Below are 17,480 nucleotides of genomic sequence, written 5' to 3' on the forward strand. Positions count from 1 at the left end.
TACGTTTGAGGGTTAGTAATTCTTACGTTTGGGGGTTAGTTTTCTTACATTTGGGGGTTAGGAATTTTTAGGTTTTGGGGGTTAGTTTTCTTACCTTTGGGGGTTAGTTTTCTTACTTTTGGGGGTTAGTTTTCTTACCTTTTGGGGTTAGGGATTCTTACGTTTGGGGGTTAGTATTTCTTACGTTTGGGGGTTAGGGATTCTTACGTTTAATGGTTAGTATTTCTTACCTCTGGGGGTTAAGAATTCTTACGTTTGGGGGTAAGTTTTTCTTACGTTTGGGGGTTAGTATTTCTTACGTTTTGGGGCTAGTTTTCTTACGTTTAGGGGTTAGTAAATGTTACGTTTGGGGGTTAGTAATTTTTACTTTTGGGGGTTAGTGTTTCTTACGTTTGAGGGTTAGTAATTCTTACGTTTGGGGGTTAGTTTTTCTTACGCTTGGGGGTTACGAATTCTTACGTTTGGGGGTTAGTTTTCTTACATTTGGGGGTTAGTTTTCTTAATTTGGGGGTTAGTTTTCTTACCTTTTGGGGTTAGGGATGCTTACGTTTCGGGGTTAGTATTTCTTACGTTTGGGGGTAAGGAATTCTTACGTTTAGTAGTTGGTATTTCTTACGTCTGGGGGTTAGGAATTCTTACGTTTTGCGGTTAGTATTCCTTACGTTTGGGGGTTAGGAAATCTTACGTTTGGAAGTTAGTTTTTTTTCGTTTGGGCGTTAGTATTTCTTACGTTTGGGGGTTAGTTTTGTTACGTTTAAGGGTTATTTATCTTAAGTTAGGTGGTAAGGGATTGTTAAGTTTTAGGGTTGGATTTCTCACGTTTGGGGGTTACTTTTCTTACGTTTGAGGGTTAAGGATTCTTATGTTTGGGGGTTAGATTTCTTACCTTTTGGGGTTAGTTTTCTTACGTTTGGGGTTTAAGGATTCTTACGTTTGAAGTTTAGTTTTCTTACGTTTAGGGTTAGAGATTCTAAACGTATGGGGGTTAGTTTTCTTACGATTAGGAGTTAGTAATTGTTACATTTTGGGGTTACTTTTCTTAGATTTGGGGGTTAGGGATTCTTACGTTTAAAGGTTTACTATTCTTACCTATGGGGGTTAGTTTTCTTAGGTTCAGGGGTTAGTAATTGTTACGTTTTGGGGTTACATTTTATTATGTTTGGGAGGTAGGGATTCCTACTTTTGGGGGTTAGATTTCTTACGTTTGGGGGTTAGTTTTCTTATGTTTGGGGGTTACTTTTCTTACGTTTGGGGACTACGGATTCCTACGTTTGGGGTTTGTTTTCTTCCCATCGTAGGTTAGTAATTCTTACGTTTGGGGGTTAGAGATTCTTACGTATGTAAGTTAGTTTTCTTACGTTTAGGGGTTAGTAATTGTTACGTTTTAGGGTTACTTTTCTTACGTTTGGGGGTTAGGGATTCTTACGTTTGGGGGTTAGATTTCTTTCGTTTGGGGGTTAGTTTTCTTATGTTTGGGGGTTAGTTTTTTTTACGTTTAGGGGTTAGTTTTTTTACATTTGGGGGTTACTTTTTTACGTTTGGGGGCTAGGATATCTTACGCTTTGGGGTTTGCTTTCTTACCCTCGTGGGTTAGTAATTCTTACGTTTCGGGGTTAATTTTCTTACGTTTGGGGGTTGGGGTTTCTTACGTTTGGGTACTAGTTTTCTTACGTTTGGCTGTTAGAATTTCTTACGTTTGGGGGTTAGTTTTCTTACGTTTGGCGGTTAGGGATTCTTACGTATGGGTACTAGTTTTCTTACGTTTGAAGGTTAGGGTTTCTTCCGTTTGGGGGTTAGTTTTTTTAAGTTTAAGGGTTAATAGTTCTTCCGTTTGGGGGTTAGTTTTCTTACCTTTGGGCTTTAGTAAATCTTACCTTTGGGTACTAGTTTTCTTACGTTCGGGGGTTAGTTTTTCTAAGTTTAAGGGTTAATAATTCTTACGTTTTGGGGTTACTTTTCTTACGTTTGGGGGTTAGAGATTTTTACGTTTGGGGGTTAGATTTCTTCCGTTTGGGGGTTAGTTTTTTTACGTTTGGGGGTTGAGGATTCTTACGTTTGGGGGTTACTTTTCTTACCTTTGAGGGTTAGCAAATCTTTCGTTTGGGTATTAGTTTTCTTACGCTTGGTGTTTAGTTTTCTTACGTTTTGGTTCTAGTTTTTTTACGTTTGGGGGTTAGGAATTCTTACGTTTGGGGGTTAGCTTTCTTACGTTAGGGGGTTAGTATTTCTTACGTTTGTGGGTTAGTAATTCTTACGTTTGGGGGTTAGTAATTTATACGTTTGAGGGTTAGTATATCTTACGTTTGGGGGTTAGTTTTCTTACGTTTTGGGGTTACGAATTCTTACGTTTGGGGGTTAGTTTTCTTACTTTTGGGGGTTAGTTTTCTTACGTTTTGGGGGTTAGTTTTTTTACGTTTAGGGGTAAGGGATTATAACGTTTAGGGGTAAGCATTTCTTGCGTTTTGGGGATAGGAATTTTACGTTTAGGGGTTAGTATTTCTTACGTTTGGGGGTTAGGAATTCTAACGTTTAGGGATTAGTTTTTCTTACGTTGCGGGGTAATTAATTCTTACGTTTGGGGGTTAGTATTCCTTACGTTGGGGGGTTAAGAATTCTTACGTTTGGGGGTTAGTTTTCTTACGTTTGGGGGTTAGTATTTCTTACGTTTGAGGGTTAGTTTTCTTACCTTTGGGGTTTAAGGATTCTTACGTTTGGGGGTTACTCAAGCAGTTTAAGGCCTGGGTTTGAACGGTGTTCAGAAATTATGAATGATCCCCTATATCTTCGGTTTGTCTGTCTAGAACAGGATGAAATTTTCCCTGAATATAAAACTCGATTTTTTTTTTTTTTGCCTTAACGTATAATTTTGATCACGTGACACATCACGTGACCTGAAAATTAAAATTTTGTAAATCGGCGATACGGCGGCGAATTTTCTTTTTATAGGTAACTGAATTAATGTTTCTGAAGCAGATTTAAAATATTGAACATTCTACGTTTGGAATGACTGTCCTCAAGTTTTTAAATTGGAGAAATTAACACTCAAAGGTTGAATTGTGGACTAATAAATGACCTTTGTCCTGACAATTTTTTTTGGAGAACAATGGACGATCATTCCAAACGTGAAGCGATGGAGATATTTAATCTTTATTAGAAACGCGATTTTGTTTGATGTTTTCTCTTAAAACCGTCGCTTACCTGTCAAATCTTTGCTTTTTCAAAAAAACGATCACGTGACATGTCAAGTGATCTATAGCACTACTTATTATGCTTAGAAATTTTAAGCACGATAAGATCTTTTTCTCTGCCAAATTTCAGTTCACTGCCATTGAATTTGTTAAAGTTATCTAGAATAAACCATTTTTCCTCTTAGAAGCCCTTACCCAGGCCTTAAACTGCTTGAGTAGTTTTCTTACGTTTGGGGTTAGAAATTCTAAACGTACGGGGGTTAGTTTTCTTACGTTTAGGGGTTATGTAATTGTTACATTTTGGGGTTAGTTTTCTTACGTTTGGGGGTTAGGGATTCTTACGTTTAAGGATTAAATTTCTTACGTTTGGGGGTTAGTTTTCTTACGTTTGGGGGTTAGGAGTTCTTACGTTTGTGTACTAGTTTTCTTACGTTTGGGGTTTAGTTTTTTTAAGTTAAAAGGTTAATAATTCTTACGTTTCGGGGTTAGTTTTTTTACGTTTGGGGGTTAGGGATTCTTACGTTTGGGGGTTAGTTTTCTTACGTTTGGGTGTTAGTAAATCGTATGTTTGGGGGTTAGTTTTCTTACGTTTGGGGGTTAGTTTTCTTACGTTTGGGGGTTAGTTTTATTACGTTTGGGGGTTAAAGATTCTTACGTTTGGGGGTTAGTATTTCTTAAGTTTGGGGGTTAGTTTTCTTATGTTTTGGGGTTAGTCATTCATACGTTTAGGGGTTAGTTTTCATTTGTTTTGGGGCTAGTTTTCTTACGTTTGGGGGTTAGGAATTCTTACGTTGAAAGTTTAGGGATTCTTATGTTTGGGTCCTAGTTTTCTTACGTTTGGGGGTTAGTTTTCTTACGTTTGGGGTTAGAGATTCTAAACGGATGGGGGTTAGTTTTCTTACGTTTGAGGGTTAGGGATTCTTACGTTTAAGGGTTATTTTTTTTTACGTTTTGGGGTTAGTTTTCTTACGTTCGAGGGTTAGGGATTCTTACGTTTGGGGGTTATTTTTTTTTACGTTTGGGGGTTAGTTTTTTACGTTTGAGGGTTAGGGATTCTTACGTTTGGGGGTTTGCTTTCTTACCCTGGTGGGTTAGTTATTCTTACGTTTGGGGGTTAGGGATTCTTACGTTTGGGTACTAGTTTTCTTAAGTTTGGGGTTAGTTTTTTTAAGTTTAAGGGTTAATAATTCTTACGTTTGGAGGTTAGTATTCTTACGTTTGAAGATTAACGATTCTTACGTATGGGGGTTAGTTTTCTTAGGTTTAATGGTTAGTAATTTTTGCGTTTTGGGGTTACTTTTCTTACGTTTGGGGGTTAGGGGTTCCTACTTTTGGGGGTAAGATTTCTTACGTTTGGGGCAGGGGCGAGGCAGAAGACTCGTCAAATTTTCGTATCTGAATCATCCAACAAAAGTTGACGTCACATCCCGTCAAATTGGCGCTCAGCAGCTTGTCTCGGCGAAGTCGAATGATGGCGTCCGGGTCAGGCATGATTTCTTCGGATTTTTGAGCCATCCGTACCAGGAATTGTGAACTGTGGATATGAAAGATGTTGTAAAGATATTGCTTCGACTTCATAAGCAAGGGTTTTCCAAAGAAGTGATTTTTTCTATTGTTTTGACGGAAAATACGAGACAGCTAAGCGTCGTGTCATGGCGAAAATTTCACGCTCTCAAAACGAGTGGCGTTCAGACTTTTAGTTCTTGTGGCTTCTGATCGTTCGAAAGCTTAAATTTTAATAGCCTATCCCGTGTGCAACATAATGGAGGAGACATCGTCAGTCATAGTTTGCAGTGTTAACATCGGGAACCTAATTATCACTCGACGTGAAGTGTTGGAAGCCTGTATCATTGAAGCTGTTCCAATTGTCTTCGTTGTAAGAGACTCGTAATCTTCCAGGTGAGTAAATGTGGTTATCTTCATTTCCAGTTCTTTTCTGCCGACATGAGTACCTTTACATGTGGGCTTTAGAGTAATAAGTCGGTTTTGTGCTTGGTAGTTCTTTAATAAAGACGCAAGTGACGTTCAATTAATAAATAGCCATAGTAATTCTCTTATCTGAAATGCATTCATATCATGTTGTCCTGCCAGTGCAGGCTTGAGGAGGGGCTTGAGTCAGAAAATGTATCTGCGTGGCCTGGTTCATATAATTTGCTAGTATGAGACTAGTAACTCCATGGGAAGGGAGGGAGGGGGGGTCCTATGAGAAGCCCATTTAGAATACCAACACTACTGCTTAATACTATAAGCGTTTCATGATCAGGGACTGCAGATAGAGGGTCTGTGCGGGCTTTTGCTACCCCCCCCCCCCCCCCAAAAAAAAAAAGTATGATGAATGACTTAGTAAGTAATGAAATAAATAAAGAACGGAAAAAATCGCAAAGGAAATGGAATTAATTTTTAATGGAAAAAATTTACTGGCAAATATAGAGGTGCGGATAATTTAAGTAACAGACATTGTGATAAAAAGTTGCATACAAGTGGCGATACTTTCGTTCAACAATGACCCACGAACGCTCTATTAACCTGACGATACTTAAAACAGTTATAAAAGTTAAGAGAGAACAGACAGACCTTCTCTTCTTGACATTGCCAATGAATTTCCCGATCACAACAGATACGGAAAGCGAAATTTTAAATTTTTTAAACAATATGATGCACAGTAAATATCCGCCACTGCCTCATTACCCCTCACCATCTTCCTCTAAGTTTTGGTATAATTTAACGGCAGCTCCGGGAAAATCCTTGGATTTCTGGATTATTTATAATTAAGGTTGATGACAGTAGTACTACAGTGGGAAATATTCCAATGTATTGATGGTGAATTTAAAGAACTGATAAAAGGAGCTCGTGAAGATGGTAGCAATTACTAATTAATGTAGGCACTAGATAAATCCCGGCCTGGGTTCCAGGTGAGCATGAGGGCATTATTGGTAGTGGTCCTGAGTTAAAACTTAGTCGTATAGTCATAATTTTTTCTGTCTTTAGCTATTTTGGTTTAGCACCTCAATGCTCATGGTTGGTCATTCTTCTTCTTTCAAAGCCTTAGCAGGATGGGCTGCTAAAATTGGCTAGAACACAGCTCATTGGTTCCCACCCAGATTTCATCTAAATTTTTCCACTTTCCGGTTGTATTAGTACTTGCTTGGTTGAGCATTAAGAGTACCTAAAGTAGTGCAAGCACCTAAAGTGGTGCAGGGACCTCAACTAGTGCAAGAACCTTTAGTGGTACAAGCGCTATAGCTGTTTATAGTCCTTTATAACTGCCTATACCGCTGTATAGCTATATATAGCACTGTATAGCTGTGTATAGCCCTGCATAGCTGTGTATAGCACTGTATAGGTGTATATAGCACTGTATAGCTGCGTATATAGTGCTGTATAGCTGTGTATAGCACTGTATAGGTGTAAATAGCTCTGTATAGCTGCGTATAGTCCTGCATAGCTGTGTATAGCGCTGTATAGGGGTGTATAGCTCTGTAAAGGTGTGTACAGCCCTGAAAAGGTGTGTATAGCCCTGTGTAGCGCTGTATAGGTGTGCATAGCCCTGTAAAGGTATGTATATCTCTTTATAGGTGTGTATAGCCCTGTATAGCTGTGTATAGCGCTGTATAGGTGTGTATAGCCTTGTAAAGGTGTGTATATCTCTTTATAGGTGTGTATAGCCCTGTATAGGTGTGTATAGCCCTGTAAAGGTGTGTATATCTCTTTATAGGTGTGTATAGCCCTTAAAGGTGTGTAATATATTATACCGGTGGATCCATGGCATTCTCCCATATAAGTGTGTTCTCCTATATAAGTGTGTATATAGCCCTGTAAAGGTGTGTATAGTATGGAATATATTATAATATGTTATATATACCGGTGCAACCATGGCATTCTCCCATGGAGTATATACCCAGGCTTACATGCATTTAAAAATCTATTGCCCACTTATCCATTGTTTGTCTTTGTAATCATATTTGGCAACAGCTGCCCAATAATGTAGCTTTTTCTTGTACATAGTTCCACTTTCTTCTTGTCAATGATGCAGATTAGTGGTCCGTTGGTAAAGTTGTAAAAATCTAGAAGTCCTATGGTTCATTGAAAATCAAAAAGTCAAAATAATATTATAACCATAGTAATAGTTCAAAAAACACACATCAGTTCAGTGACAGTAGACCTATGTAAGAAAAACTATGTGATGTTTTCAACTTTCTCTTCTTCATGCTTGTCAAGGATGCAAATGAGAGGTCTGCTTGTAAATTTCATATTAGTTCAATTCAAAGAAGGCTTAAAAATTCAATCACCACACCAAAACAACAAACCTCCCACCCCCCCCCCCCCCCCCCCGCCTCACCAAAAAAGGGGGGATTATATAAATGTATATATTTGTTAACCACCTGGGTGATAGCAGACCTCAAAATTAAGAAAATTTACTGGTGTGGGTGTTTTTAGTTCAATGGGTCTTGCAGGTAGGGAAAGGGAAGGAAGTGGACAAATATGTTTGCATTATAGTAATAGGGTTTATAAGTTATATTACCGTAGTTTAGAATTCCTTACCTACATGAAATTTTTAGGGATTTAATGTTTTTAATTTTTCTTTTTAATTATTTTATTTTTAGAGATTTAAACAAAAACTCAAAAGGAAAGAGACCGGCAAATCCCCCTAAAACGGCTAGAAAGGAAACAGACAGCAAACGGAAGAAAGCAACAAGACTGGAAGAAAGTGCGATGGCCATACAGTTAGCAGAAGCAGGGTTCTCATTAGAAGGCGGGACCCGGGTACCGGTACCAGGATACACAAGAGTCAGTACCTCCCTACTTTCAAACTGAACATAAAGAAATTCACTTCAAGTGTAATTTTCTGCCCAGCTACTCTCCTGTAGGTGCCCCCCTACTTCAAAACTTAATGAAACCCCTGCTGAGAAGACAAGGAGGAGCTTGTAAAAAGGGAAACAGGGATTGTGGCACTTGAGAGAAGAGTCAAGAGACAAGAAGAGTCAGTTAAAAAGTAAAGCGAACAAATTAAAAAAAAAAAAAAAAAACAGTAATGGAGGCCCAGTGGGTGGCTGCCCAGCTAAGGCATATGGCTGGTCAGCTTGACAGCTTGGCTGACCAAATTTTGGATCATAGGAATACGTCAATGTAATCAAACATGATGCTGTACACCAATGTGAAAATTATTGTCAGCAGACATTTATTAGACTTTGACACAGTAAATTATAAAAAATCATATACACTGTAGCTAAGTGGCCATTGCAGTTACTCCCGGTCTTGTCGCATTCTTCCTTTTGCTGTCTGTTTCCTTTCTTGCCATCTCAGGGGGATTTGCTGGTCTCTTTCTTTTTGAGTTTTTGTTTAAATCTCTAAAAATAAAATAATTAAAACGAAAAATTAAAAACATTAAATCCCTAAAAATTTCATGAAGGTAAGGAAAATTCTAAACTATGGTAATATAACTTATAACCCCTATTAATATAATGCAAACATATTTGTTTGGAATTAGAATTTTATATAAACTTAGATACTATGTCTCTATGAATACGCTTAAACAACTATACTATACGCTCATATATCCATATCAAAATTACGGGTCAATGAGCTGGGGTACTGCATGCCAAACAAAATTTAAAAAGATAAAAATAAGCCATATTACTGCCTTCACTGCATCTTCTTTGCACACAAAAGAGATAATGCAACATTTTACTCTATTAGAAATCCTTAAGCTAGAGAACATTTTTAAGTTGAAAATTGGTTTCCTTGTGCATAAATTACAACACAATAAAAAAAAAACCCTGCACTCCATGATCTTGTTTCCCTAGCTTCTGATATCCATAAATATAATACCAGATTTGCCACTAGTCAAAACCTGTACAGACCATTTTCTAGAACTAATTATGGTTTAGCACGGTTTAGAGTGGTGGCATCACAAACCTGGGAAACAATTCCAATGGAAGTTAAGTGTCTGCGCCACAATGTTTTTAAGAAGAAATACAAACTTTTTCTACTTGATAGCGAAACATTAAATATAAAATTAAAAAAATTTAACGTATACTATATACTTATATATTTGCCGTAAACACTTTTTTCCTTACTGTTGTATTTTCATCTCCCAAGCCTAATTTAACTAGCAGAGCTCTTCAACCAGTATTATAAATTCTACTTTCCCCTATTTTATTTAATTGCACAGAAGTATTTTACAATAACTGTCCAAATTCCGGTGCGCTGATTGGCTCATAGCTATTGTCTATAAAAGTACACACAATAAAAATGACGTCAGATGTAACGCGCGCGCTTTTTCAATGAAAAAAATTGCCAATTCCGCTCGTACTTTTTCCATGTTATTGTAAAAAACAAATTGGCAGCAGTTTTCTATGGTCTATACTCTTTTAGCATACCTCAGTGACCGACTATTGCGTAACGCGCAATCTGATTGGCTACACAGGTGCCGTCTATCGATAGATGGCAGTTTGTCAGAGCGTGCGCGATTTAGCATGCATCATTGCACAAATATATCAAAATTTATGAAATAAAAATATTTTTTTGCTTCATAGATCGATCACTGAGGTATGCTAAAACAATTATTAGACGGCTCGCTCTCGGTTTCTATCGCCTTTGATAGTTGGCTCGGGGCTTCGCCCCTCGCCAACTATCAGCTGATAGAAACCTCAAGCTCGCCGTCTAATTGTTAAATAGACCATAAAATGACACCATAAAATGTCCAAAACTTGGCAGTGAAACCACTCGCCTGTGGCTCGTGGTTCCACTTGGGTTTTGAACATTGTTTGACGTCATTTTATTGTCTATAAGAGTATTGACCATAGAAAACTGCTGTCGATTTTTAAAGTGGCCAACACGAAAGCCTTGCTCCTTTGACCAGTACGCACTTCTTCCGTAGAAGGTAAAATCATTCAATAAAGTGCTCTGCACGTTTAATTTTTTCTTACTATAAAATATATTGTATTTCGTAATAAGTGTGAATAAAATAGGCCATTTCCGAGTTGCTGTGAACCTCACTATGAAAGCGAGGCTACGTGCAAAACTTTTCATATGAAAATTAGTTTTGTTTGTATGTGAATGAAAAATAATTTTCATGACAAAAACTTTGCACTTAGCCTCGCTTTCATAATGAGGTTCAAAGCAACTCGGAAATGGTCTATTGAATTGAATTCAATTGAATTGTCCACTTCCTTCCCTTTCCCTACCTGCAGGACCCATTGAACTAAAAATACCCACACCAGTAAATTTTCTTTATTTTGAGGTCTGCTATCACCCAGGTGGTTAATAAATATATATATACATTTAATCGAGATGTTGAATCAACTATGGATTCGACTTGGCATTTTATTACTATTTAGTTTCGTACCGCACAACATGTACGGCACTCCTCAGATGAAATAGCCAAAACTGTTAAAATACCGTTACAACGTAAGCTGATATAAGCGCGCGCGGCAAAATTTGAATTCAATTAAATGCTACTGCGTGGCAACGGGTGGTTTAAATGTGCTCAGGAGAAATTTGTTCAAATGCCTACATGAAGTCACCAGTTCATTGCGTGTGTTTAGGCTCGCAAGGTCTGATCCACAAATAATGAAATACTTCTCCCACAAGCACAGATTGCAACGATTCGAAGAGGGATTAAAAGGCGCAGCTTGCTTTAAAATCTTCCAAGTAATATTAAAATCTAAACCGGCGTCTTTTAAATGCCAAACGTGTTTGCTTAGTTCTGTACTGAGCCTCTTGTTCGCGTTGCGGAATGATGACATATGATTCGCGAATCTAGTTTTAAAAGAGTTCTCAGTAAGTCCTACGTACGATTGGGCCGGCCTGTTGTCTTCGGTGGTAACTATTGCCTGACAAACCACGGATGGTTTAAGGCAATTCCCGGCCATAGGGCAGTCGTTTGGTTGCCGGCAGTTGCATGCTCGAGATGGGATGTTCTTGCTTTGAAGGATGGATTTATTATGCCCATCAATTTTCTGCTTTAGGTTGGGCATGCAACTGTAACTGATCTTAACGGTGGTCCGGTTGAAAATCTTGTGCAAGGGGTGGTTCTTCGGAAATTCCTCGTCCAAAATCTTAAGGAATGACCGTCCAACATTAGTAGCAACGTTCCTGCTAAAAGGAGGGTTGTACCAAGTGACGTCTCTGCGGCGGTTCCTTCTTGCGGAGTTCGTGATCTGCGCGGTAGGTGGTGAGAACGTAAGGCGGTGGTTGTACCCGCTCTTATCAAGGTAGAATTTTACCCCTCGATTTCCGTCGAGTTGCTAGATGCTGCTCTCGAATTTGCATCGAAACACGTCACCATTAGCGATGAGATTTTAATATTACTTGGAAGATTTTAAAGCAAGCTGCGCCTTTTAATCCCTCTTCGAATCGTTGCAATCTGTGCTTGTGGGAGAAGTTTTTCATTATTTGTAGATCAGACCGTGCGAGCCTGAACTAACACAATGAACTGGTGACTTCATGTAGGCAAACCACCCCTTTCCACGCAGTAGCATCTAATTGAATTCAAATTTTGCCGCGCGCACTTATATCAGCTTACGTTGTAACGGTATTTTAACAGTTTTGGCTATTTTATCTGAGGAGTGCCGTACATGTTGTGCGGTACGAAACTAAATAGTAATAAAATGCCAAGTCGAATCCATAGTTGATTCAACATCTCGATTATTAACAGTCTAGTCCTACTATTGAGCACTCTTGCCAACAGGCGTGCATATCAACTGGTATATATACATTTATATAATCCCCCCCCCCCCTTTTTTTTGGCGGGGCGGGGGGTTTGTTGTTTTGGTGTGGTGATTGAATTTTTAAGCCTTCTTTAAATTGAACTAATTTGAAATTTACAAGCAGGCCTCTCATTTGCATCCTTGACAAGCATGAAGGAGAGAAAATTGAAAACACATCACCTATAGTTTTTGTTACATTGGTCTACTGTCACTGAATTGATGTGTGGTTTTAGAACTGACTGTGTGGTTATTGAACTTTTGCCTTTTCATTGAATTGAACAGAACTCAATATTCCTTGTCAAAATGAACTTTGAATTTCATTGGTTCAAAGGAGACAATGTTATTTGAACTTAATGTATGGGTCAATTACTGCTGCTAGATAACCTCCAGGAATTTGCAAATATATATATATTTTTTTACTTTATGTCCTCTTCCCCAACCTTGGACACAGAGAAAAAGACAATTCCCCACCCTTAAATAATTGGCACCAACTAACATAACTGAAATAACTGGTAAATAATTCTATGATGTACAAATGACATTGTCAGCCATAAAGAGTTTTCAAAGTCCATTTGGCCTTCCATGTGTCCTTTGATAACCCAAAGAGGACTTCAAAACAAGGTAAGAACATCAGTCATGCCACTCGTCTGTGGCTTGTGGCATACCGTTTGTTCTTACCACAATTTGATGTCACAGGCGCATAATTATAGTGCAAATAATATGGTGCAAATGTATAAAAAGCCTTAACCCATGAGCACCCAAGTGGTGAGAGTGCAGATGAGATAAAGGGTGAAGGGGTTGTTTCTTTCAATACTTGAGAAATAATGTCATTCGCAATAATGCTATTTAATTTATTGTTTAAGATGGCTTGACATCAATAACTTTAACTGTCTCACACTAGCAATATGAACCAGGCCACGCAGATACATTTTCTGACTCTAGCCCCTCCTCAAGCCTGCACTGGCAGAACAACATGATATGAATGCATTTCATATAAGAGAATTACTATAGCTATTTATTAATTGAACGTCACTTGCGTCTTTATTAAAGAACTACGAAGCACAAAACCGACTTATTACCCTAAAGCCCACATGTAAAGGTACTCACGTCGGCAGAAAAGAACTGGAAATGAAGATAACCACATTAACTCACCTGGAAGATTACGAGTCTCTTACAACGAAGACAATTGGAACAGCTTCAATGATACAACAGGCTTCCAACACTTCACGTCGAGTGATAATTAGGTTCCCGATGTTAACACTGCAAACTATGACTGACGATGTCTCCTCCATTATGTTGCACACGGGATAGGCTATTAAAATTTAAGCTTTCGAACGATCAGAAGCCACAAGAACTAAAAGTCTGAACGCCACTCGTTTTGAGAGTGTGAAATTTTCGCCATGACACGACGCTTAGCTGTCTCGTATTTTCCGTCAAAACAATAGAAAAAATCACTTCTTTGGAAAACCCTTGCTTATGAAGTCGAAGCAATATCTTTACAACATCTTTCATATCCACAGTTCTCAATTCCTGATACTGATGGCTCAAAAATTCGAAGAAATCATGCCTGACCCGGACGTCATCATTCGACTTCGCCGAGACAGGCTGCTGGGCGCCAATTTGACCGGATGTGACGTCAACGTTTGTTGGATGATTCTGATACAAAAAAAGTGCCAGGCGCTATCGAGTGTTCTCCCCCGCCCCCGGTTTGGGGCTTAGTTTTTGTTATGTTTGGGGGTTACTTTTCTTACGTTTGGGGGTTTGTTTTCTTCCCATCGTAGGTTGGTAATTCTTACGTTTGGGGGTTAGGGATTCTTACGTATGAAGGTTAGTTTTCTTACGTTTACGGGTTAGTAGATGTAACGTTTTGGGGTTACTTTTCTTACGTTGGGGGGTTAGGGATTCTTACATTTGGGGGTTAGATTTCTAACGTTTGGGGGTTAGTTTTCTTACGTTTGGGGGTAAAGGATACTTGCCTTTGGGGGTTAGATTTCTTACGTTTAGGCGTTAGCTTTTTTACGTTTGGTTGTTACTTTTTTACCTTTGGGGGCTAGGGTATCTTACACTTGGGGGTTTGCTTTCTTATTTTCGTGGGGTAGTAATTCTAACGTTTCGGGGTTAGTTTTCTTACGTTTGGGGGTTAGGGATTCTTACGTTTGAGGACTAGTTTTCTTACGTTTGGGGGTTAGTAAATCTTACGTTTAGGGGTTAGTTTTCTTACGTTTGGGGGATAGGAATTCTTACGTTCGGGGGTTATTTTTTTTAAGTTTAAGGGTTAATATTTCTTACGTTTGGGGGTTAGGAATTTTTACGTTTAGGGGTTAGTATTTCTTACGTTTGAGGATTAAAAATTCTTACGTTTTGGGGGTTAGTATTTCTTACGTTTGGGGGTTAGGAATTCTAACGTTTGGGGGTTAGGAATTCTTACGTTTGGGGGTTAGCATTCCTTACGTTTGAGGGTTAAGAATTCTTACGTTTGGGGGTTAGGAATTCTTACGTTTGGGGGTTAGTATTCCTTACGTTTCAGGGTTAAGAATTCTTACGTTTGGGGGTTAGTTTTCTTACGTTTGGGGGTTAGTATTTCTTACGTTTGGGGGTAAGGAATTCTTACGTTTGGGGGTTAGTATTCCTTACGTTTGAGGGTTAAGAATTCTTACGTTTAGGGGTTAGTAAATCTTACGTTTGGGGGTTAGATCTCTTACGTTTGGGGGTTAGTTTTCTTACGTTTGGGGTTTAAGGATTCTTACGTTTGGGGATAAGTTTTTTTACGTTTGGGGTTAGAGATTTTAAACGTAAGGGGGTTAGTTTTCTTACGTTTAGGGGTAAGTAATTGTTACTTTTTGGGGTTACTTTTCTTAAGTTTGGGGGTTAGGGATTCTTACGTTTGGTGGTTACACTTCTTACGTTTAAGGGTTAGCTTTTTTACGTTTGGGGGCTAGGGATTCTTACGCTTGGGGGTTTGCTTTCTTACCCTCGCAGGTTAGTAATTCTTACGTTTGGGGGTTAGTTTTCTTATTTTTGGGGGTTAGGGATTCTTACGTTTGGGTACTACTTTTGTTACGTTTGAGGTTTAGTTTTTTTTAAGTTTAAGGGTTAATAGTTCCTACGTTTGAAGGTTAACAATTCTTCATATGGGGGTTAGTTTTCTTAGGTTTAGGGGTTAGTAATTGTTACGTTTTGGGGTTACTTTTCTTACGTCTAGGGGTTAGGGATTCCTACGTTTCGGGGTTAGATTTCTTAGGTTTGGGGGTGATATTTATTATGTTTGGGGGCTACTTTTCTTACGCTTGGGGTAGGGATTCTTACGTTTGGGGGATTGTTTTCTTACCCTCGTGGGTTGATAATTCTTACCTTTGGGGGTTAAGGAATCTTACGTATAGAAGTTAGTTTTCTTACGTTTAGGGGTTAGTAATTGTTACGTTTTGGGGTTGCTTTTCTTACGTTTGGGGGTTAGGGATTCTTACGTTTGGGGGTTAGATTTCTTACGTTTGGGGGTTAGTTTTCTAACGTTTGGGGGTTAGGGATTCTTACGTTTGGGGATTGGATTTCTTACGTTTGGGGGTTAGTTTTCTTCCGTTTAGGGGTGACGTTTCTTACGTTTGGGGGCTAGGGATTCATATTTTGGGGGTTTGTTTTCTTACCCTTGTGGGTTAGTATTTCTTACGTTTCGGGGTTAGTCTTCTTACGTTTGGGGGTTAGGGATTCTTACGTTTGAGGAGTAGGTTTCTTACGTTTAGGGGTTAACAATTTTTCATATGGGGGTTATTCTTCTTAGGTTTAGGGGTTAGTAATTGTTACGTTTTGGGGTTACTTTTCTTACGTTTGGGGGATAGGGATGCCTACGTTCCGGGGTTAAATTTCTTAGGTTTTGGGGTTATATTTATTATGTTTGGGGGCTACTTTTCTTACGTTTGGGGGTAGGGATTCTTACGTTTGGGGGTTTGTTTTCTTACTTTCGTGGGTTAGTAATTCTTACGTTTGGGTTTTAGTTTTCTTACGTTTGGGGGTGAGTTTTCTTCCGTTTAGGGGTTACGTTTCTTACGTTTTGGGGCTAGGGATTCTTATTTTGGGGGTTTGTTTTCTTACCCTTGTGGGTTAGTATTTCTTACGTTTCGGGGTTAGTCTTCTTACGTTTGGGGGTTAGGGATTCTTACGTTTGAGGAGTAGTTTTCTTACGTTTTGGGGTTAACATTTCGTACGTTTGTGGGTTAGTTTTCTCACGTGTGGGGGTTAAGGATCTTACGTTTAAAGTGCCCATAACGGTTTTTTTTTATCTTCTCATCTGAATTCTTACATCACACGAAGAACGTCAGAAGCGACGACTCGAGGAAGATTTAACGAAACGCTTGGAGAATAGAGTGCGTGTTAGTGAATGGTAAAGTTCTCACCTTGCATTTTGGATACGCGCTCTTCATTATCATCTTTCAAAACTATGGCCAAGTACTCACATACATTCGAACGAATTATTTCTATGTAGATGTACTTGTGGTAACTGTAGCCGTGATCTGCTAGGAAATATCAGCGAGTGCTACTGCTGCAAGGAACTCGAAGGAATTGGGAAGCGCTGACTAGCGACATTGTTCTCGCGGAACTACAGGAGAGACACGTGTTGAACTGTTCTCTGAAATTTCGGCCGTAAATTTAATTGTAGGATGGAAGTTGTTAGCTTGTCCAATGAACAGGTTAATTTCCTTTTTGTCACTGTCCCACAGTTTACCAAATCCATTGTATCTTTTAGGCGCATACGTCTTGCGAAATGTTCGAAGTCTCACAAGAGTTGGCGTCTAATGTAATTGGTGTCTGTCACCGGTGTCGGGACAAATTTGAGCCCTTTAGAAATAACGCTAACAGGCTGTCGCTAAGTTGTTTGTTTGAAAAATTCTTTATGAATTTCTCGTGTTTTTCTCTTTGTGTCTCAATCCGTTTTTAGTCAATTTTTTTCTGCGCTCTTTGCGCTTGTTATTTGTTTTGTGCCCTTTTTTTATTTTGAACCCCCGTTGTGGTGGTTAGGTTTTCAGAGATAACGCTGTTATACTTTTCAATATTTTTATTGTTTGCAGAATTCTGCAACACATGTGTGTACAATATTTGTTTGAGCTCGTTGAATTCTTGCTGCAGTTTATCTACCTTATCTACATCGTGGTTTACAATGTTTTCTGTGTTCGCCGAGTGCGACTGTTCTCGCATCGATCTATTTTCATCAGTGGTGGCATTTGTGCTAGTATTTTTTGAGAGCTTGGTCTCAACGAAACTTCGCGGATCTCACGATCTATGAGAATATATACCAAAACAATTACGCCATATTTTATAAAACTTGCGACTGAGTTAACAGTGAGGTCAAACTATAAACCTCAGAAGGTTACAACGCTTAGAATGTCACAAGCGGGTGTGAATATTTAGTATCGAAAGCTTACCATTCGCTTTTCCCTGCTCCTCTTCGAAGTTGGCTCTTGGTCTTCGTCTTCCTTTTGCTTAGCTGTTCTAAAGGATAAACACAAACGCGATGTCATCCTACCCCAGTTCACGTTTTAAGTTTAAACCTGAATTCATCAGCCTTGTGAAATCCTCGTCATTGAAGTGC

At 38.8% G+C, this 17,480-nt stretch overlaps 1 protein-coding gene and 2 long non-coding RNA genes across 3 annotated transcripts in view; 1 reads left to right on the forward strand and 2 right to left on the reverse strand.

Annotated features, from left to right (window-relative positions):
* LOC146489773 (multidrug and toxin extrusion protein 2-like) overlaps nucleotides 1-17,480 on the reverse strand; it is a 254,166-nt gene that overhangs the window by 110,628 nt on the left and 126,058 nt on the right. The window lies entirely within an intron of this gene.
* On the forward strand, nucleotides 4,585-8,414 carry LOC146489774 (uncharacterized). Its single transcript, XR_014859802.1, has 2 exons — nucleotides 4,585-5,087; nucleotides 7,793-8,414. It is a non-coding gene; the product is annotated as an uncharacterized LOC146489774 (long non-coding RNA).
* Nucleotides 8,345-13,497, reverse strand: LOC146489775 (uncharacterized). The gene is made up of 2 exons (XR_014859813.1): nucleotides 13,052-13,497; nucleotides 8,345-8,536 (listed from the first exon to the last, which is right to left on the reverse strand). It is a non-coding gene; the product is annotated as an uncharacterized LOC146489775 (long non-coding RNA).

This window comes from Pavona decussata, unplaced genomic scaffold (assembly GCF_977016875.1).
Source record: "Pavona decussata unplaced genomic scaffold, jaPavDecu1.1 SCAFFOLD_3, whole genome shotgun sequence".
Taxonomy (NCBI): Eukaryota; Metazoa; Cnidaria; class Anthozoa; order Scleractinia; family Agariciidae; genus Pavona; species Pavona decussata.